Source organism: Aulonocara stuartgranti, assembly GCF_965226115.1.
Source record: "Aulonocara stuartgranti genome assembly, chromosome: 6".
NCBI classification, from domain to species: domain Eukaryota; kingdom Metazoa; phylum Chordata; class Actinopteri; order Cichliformes; family Cichlidae; genus Aulonocara; species Aulonocara stuartgranti.
Window position 1 is genome coordinate 32,113,882 of NC_138944.1, and position 6,119 is coordinate 32,120,000.

Sequence of the window (6,119 nt, forward strand, 5' to 3'; positions counted from 1 at the left end):
CAGTTCATGTTGACCTCTCAAACGCTGCATAAAGCCAACATGCCCTGCCTGATAGGATTACAGCAGCAAGCACTTGTATTTGTTGCTGTCTATGACTGCCTCCGTGTCCTTCTCTCCCTCCCTTCCTCGCAGAGTGTTTCTAACTGAGCAGCGACCATTGTTGAGTAATAGAAATCTACTTGAACATGCTGACAGATGGAGAGATGAAAATGAAAGAGGAAGAGAATGATTGTGTACCACTTGCTGCTCTCCAGGTGAAGAGCTCCCAGACCACTTTACATCGAGCGCCCCAAATAGTTCTGTATTTGATCACGGACCCCTCTTTGATAAGTTTGTGTCCTTACCTCACGTCCATAATGTCAGCAACCTGATTGATGGGCTACTCTTTTCTGACCAGATGGAGCTGGTATGAGAGGCTCTGATGGGCTAGTACAGTTCAGTGGGTTTTTTCAGTGCTTTTCATGAGCAAGCTGTAAAAGACTAAGTGTCATAATGTTGTGTGGATACGCACAATGGGGAACATTAACTGTATAACCCAGACAGGCAGAACTATTATTTCTAAAATCAAGTGACAGAAACAACAGAGCGTGGAAATCTGGCTGGCTGAGGCCCAGAGACTACAAAACTTTTCTCTGTTGACAAGCTTGTTAACCTCCTGACCTTGCACGCTTCAGTCGCTCAGCTCAACTGGAAATTAATGGACTTGTAGTGACTTGTTGGCGCTGATATTTGCAGCATTAACATGTGGTCAGGAACCAAATCAGATAAGTATTTGGTGTATTTATGCTACAGATTAAGTATTAAGAAGTAGATTAAACTCCTAGGACCTGGCGTCCACATATATGGACATCACATTTGGAGTTGTCTAGACCTAAAAACACTAATTTTTTCTCTACAAGGGCCTGATATCTACTTACAAGGACATTTTACTGTCACTGTTCTATCAAAATTTAAAACGAATGTCCTCATATGTGGATCTTATTTTTGTCAGAAACAAAAATCAGGTAAAAAATAAATAAATCTGGCAATTCTTTGTTTTTACATTTATGAGGTCCCAATATGCCCAAATATCAAAGAGAAATTAAAAACGCATGCCATGGAAGAGTTCGGGTCTTAGGAGGACTTTCTAAGGGAGTGAAGGTCAAGTACTGCAGGCCTCAGTAGCCATGTAATGAAAAATGCCACCACAGTCCTTTTTCCTCGATCACATAACTTGGATGCATCTTTGCTTTGTGCTAAAACTCCTGTTCTCAGCAGAACATTGTTTAATACTTACTCATACTCGTTCTCCTCTTTGAAGGCACATCAGACTTAATATCAGCTGAATCGCACAAAGTCTTGAAATCAAAAGCTGCATTTCAAAAACAGCCCCTTAAACAGGCAACAAGACAGATCTTTATGCTGATTTTTATTGCTCAGGGTATTGGTTATGTAATATTAGCACCATCGGTGATGAGACTGGCCTTCTATAAGCTTTCAACCTGTGACCTGTGACTGGTACGTGATCTCTATGAAAATATAGATTTGGCCTTGAAACTCAAATAGGAAGAGGCTAGTGTTTCCCTCCGCAGTGCTCGATGGCTTTCCCCAAGTAGTTGAATTGTGGATGCTTGGAACATTACGAGTAACACCGGAAACCAAGAGTTAAAAGTGACTTATTAGACAGGCAATGTCACTCAATTGTGAGACCTCTGGGACTTTAAAGGGTTCAAAAATGACACTTAGTTGAAATATTTTCCACTAGATTAGCAAGAACTAAATCTGCCTTCTTGTTAACTTAATTCAATCAGGTGTTTTAAAACAGAAAGGGGTGCAATGCTCCTTTAAATTGTCGTTACGCTGAGTTAAATCTACAGTAGTGTTTCCACATCCATCCATCTATCCATCCAGCTATCCGTCCATCCGTCCGTCCATCCATCCTGTTTTTCCAGAGCAGGATGGATGGACGGATGGATGTAATCTATCCAGCAGGTCCTGGGTCTGGCTCCTCCTGGCACAACATTTCTAAAACAGCCTTCCAAGGAAGCGTCCCGGAGGCATCCTTGTCAGATGTCTGAACCACCTTAGCTGAGTCCTTTTGATATAGTGGAGAATTGGATCTATTGTTAGCCCCTCCTGAATGACCTCCAGATTCAGTTGTCAGCAAAAAGCACAAACGGAGCTTTGAACACATTCAATGATCAGTTTTTTGTATTTCCATAATACAGCATGGAGCTATAACTCTATTATTCGACAAAGGAAACATTTAAATACAGTTGTAATACACTGGTATTGGGTCTTGCTGGTCTTCAGTTATTAGTTATTGGTTTCAAGTCAGATGTATTGATCTCTGTTCCCAGTCAGTCTTGAATACAGTGCTTGGGAGCGAGAGGTTGCTGACGTAGCTTAGATTTTCATCATGTAAAAAAAAAGAAAGACGGAAAAGTAGTGTGATGCAAAGTTTTCACACTGGTCCTTCACAACTGCCAAGCAACTGTCTGAAGTGGCACAACCAGCGTGACACATACTGCACACATATACCAATGCAAAAAAGTGCTTTATACTAGACATGATATCATAGAAAAAAGTTGTAGCTGTTACATTCTCTGTGTGTTGCAGAGTAGCCTTAATAATGAGGTTACAGCATCTGGGTTCAGTAAAGTGTCTTCTTTTACTTTCTTCCACTGCTGTAATATTAGTCACACTTAAGGAGTATTTGGCTAACTGCAGTGGAAAAGATCATAGTGGGTTTCTGGTGGAAAGTACACTACTCTAATTGCCTTAAACCCGTTTCTCCCTTCAACCAGTCGATATGCCTGCAGTGTGTGTGTGTGTGTAAATGTGTGTGTGCTCCACTGGTCAATAAAATGTGTGCTAAGAGGCAATTGGTTGTTTTTCCTCAATTTGACACGTTAAATGCAGTCACACTTCAGGTAAACACACACATTTTCAAGCTCGCAAATGCACAGTGCACACACACACACACACACACACACACACACACACACACACACACACACACACACACACACACACACACACACACGCTACGATGCTATTGGATAAACGGTATTGATTCTGTCCTGTTTTCAACTTATTTTCTCTCATAACCCCTCAGAGCTCAGTCGCACTCACTAGCTGACGAGAATGAAGAGTCTCTTGAATCTTGCCCACATGCAAACACCAGCATTTATTCACAAGTGCAAACACGCCAACAGAAAGACAAAGCACTGTTGTAAATGTCATTTGCTGACCCAAATGAAAAATAGATGATGGAAAATATCCACTGATCACTTGAATTATTTATTTTTAAAGCAACTCTTCTCGAGTCCGGGTATTGTGTTTTGCCTTGATTAGCGTTTGTGTCGACTGGGTTTAATTGGTTTAAGTTTGAGCTGCTTGAATCCCACGCACTCCAGTGGTGTTTGTGTCAGTTGACAGAGGTGGTTGTGCAGTATGTGCTGGCGTGGCATTCACAAAAACCCCGCCAGTGTTTAGATGACTTTTAATTTAAATTAAAACAAACATAAGAATGTATTTTTACAACCAGGTTTGTTTGCACCAACAGGGCTTAAACTTGGTCTTAAGCTAATTCGGTTGTAAGCTGGTGTCTGTGTCCACAACTGAGTATAGTCAAACATTTAGCCTTATTTTCAGTAAAACCTACATGTAGTCAGCACCTGGATAAAAGTCCAAATCAATGGCTATTTCTGTACAGCCGGAAAAATTTGCACATCATACGTCAACTTTACAATAAGCATATTTTCAGGAGAAACAGAAGCAATCCAGTTTCAAAAATGATTTCTTTTTCTTCCTAAATTCATTCCACTTTCTATACATCATTTTCTTAATTAAGGTTTTCTTGAAAGAGGTTGCATTGACTTTGTCATTGTCTGTGGTTTTGGTAGATCTTGTAAAAAGAATTCTGACATATTAAATGGCTTTTTTTTTAAAAGAAACAGTGTGTAAAATCTCACCACTAGATGTCAGTAGACTGCAGATTACAGTCACTCTGTTTTTACTTCTGTTTTCCAGATTGAAGAGCATAATAATAGCTACCGTGGCTGCTGATGGACAAACAATTCTGGCCACCGTTCATCTGCGGAGAGTGGAGGTTGTGTCCGTGTCTGTTTACTCAAAAGGAGGCTGGAAAACTTTGTTAAAGGAGGCCGATATGAGTCGCTGAGTCATGTGTGAAGATCACTTCTGTCTGAAGACACCGATACTGAGGTGAGATGTTGCATATTCTGAACGTTTCTGTCAACAAGCGCGGCTATTTTTGCTACTGTTAGCTGCAGTTAGCCTCTGTTAGCTACTATTAGCCAACATTAGTGCACTTTTCTTTGAAGTGGCTCTTCGTTTGACTCTGACGCTTATTAAATAAACATCATATGATGTACGAACTTAATCAAACTGTTCATCAAACAGAAAGTGACATTTTTAGGACAGATGAGCCTAACATTAGCTTGTGTATTGTTCGTTTCATTGAGAGAGGGAAGGGTTGTTGTCTAATCTCTCTTATATCCTCTCCTGTGTATTTTTAATGTATTAATTCTACGTTTATGAGAATGTATCAGTTTAATTGAAGATTACACACCAATGAATGTATATTTATGAGTTTAATATTGTTTTTTTTTCTATTAAATAAACTGAAAAAAATGACTGAGGATGATGGAGGAGGTTTTTTGCAGGTCAATATATGTGATTTTTCTTTTTTCATTTTCAATACCACCCCCACCCCAGTGTGGATTACATCTTATGTTTTGTGTAATCTGAGCTAGATACTGTCCTACCCTAGTTGCATAACTATTTATGGGGGTGTAGCTCATAGTCTGACTTCAATAACCATTCAAAATTGTAACTGTTGAATGAATTTGAATCATTTTTACCCCATGAAGGTTTCTCACTGCTTTATCCATTTTGTGATGTGAGTATTTGGACCTTGAGGTGGCTATTATGTCAGATCAAACAAATGGATATCCCTGTTATACTTGCACAGTTCTTCAAGACATTTGGCAGGTAGATAGTTCCAAGTAACAGTCACAGATTGACTGGTTTTCTTTTCTGCTCTGAGCACCTGACTTTTCCTCACTACAGTCCACATTCAGACATTTACACACATTCACAGAGCAATTTATTTTATGCCTTTCAGCCCTTTCTAGTTATTACCCACTTGTCCTGCTCTGACGGATGCATCGGAAGAAATTTAGGGTACCAACTTCAACTGGGATCCAACCACCAGGTAGTCTCCCAACCCACAACAAACTCCACCGCTTTAGCCACAGCCTTCCTTGGATTTGGTTGGTCACTGTGTCTTTTTGCCTCCGTGTAATCTCAGAGTGACTCCATGTTTTTGTTCGCAGGGCTCTAGTGGCACTTGATCTAGATCTTGTTGTTCTTTCTCTCTCTGATGATAGACCTCATCACTCTGTCTCCGTATTTGTCATGTCATGATGCAGAATGAATCACTGTGTGGAGGACAAGGATTTAAAAGTCTTATCCAAATGTATCATTCTTGGCTAACTGAGAATATGTGCTTTTGTAATTAAAGACGGCGTGTTAGCAGAAATATCTTTACTAAGAAAACAACAACTATAAGGAAACAATACTACTGCTAACTGGCAGTAAAGCAGCCAGCACCAAAACAGGGAGGGGAACACTGTTTGAGATGCAGGAGCTTTGACACCCTCACAGCTTCCAAGAATAAATAATTAGTGGAGCTGGCACCACAGAAGACGGGGGACAGAGATGTCATTATTTACGCCAGATTATGGACACACACACACACACACACACACACACACACACACACACACACACACACACACACACACACACTGGCTCACACTTTTGTGCATGTACATGTTCACACACATATGCTTGCAATGGGTCATCATCAGCTTTTTATCCAGCATTTGCCTTTAGATGAATATAGATCTGCTTTGAAGAAAACATGGCCTCATCTCGTGCTGTGCATTTGTATTGAGGCTTATTCCTTAAATTTTTTAGTCATCTTTAGCCATACTACAGTTGAATTTTTTTCCTATTATATTTGTGCCACCCCACTTTACTTTCACGTCACTGGCAGTTCCACTTGTCTGCATGAGAGTAAAATATCGCAGCAATATTTGATCGATTGC

At 40.2% G+C, this 6,119-nt stretch overlaps 1 long non-coding RNA gene across 1 annotated transcript in view; it reads left to right on the plus strand.

Moving 5' to 3' along the window:
• The first annotated feature begins 4,031 nt into the window (after nt 1-4,031).
• Nucleotides 4,032-6,119, plus strand: part of LOC309708938 — a 41,626-nt gene continuing 39,538 nt past the window's right edge. The window contains exons 1-2 of the long non-coding RNA XR_014277378.1: nt 4,032-4,209; nt 5,132-5,221. This is a non-coding gene — a long non-coding RNA (uncharacterized lncRNA). The remainder of the gene's footprint in view (nt 4,210-5,131; nt 5,222-6,119) is intronic.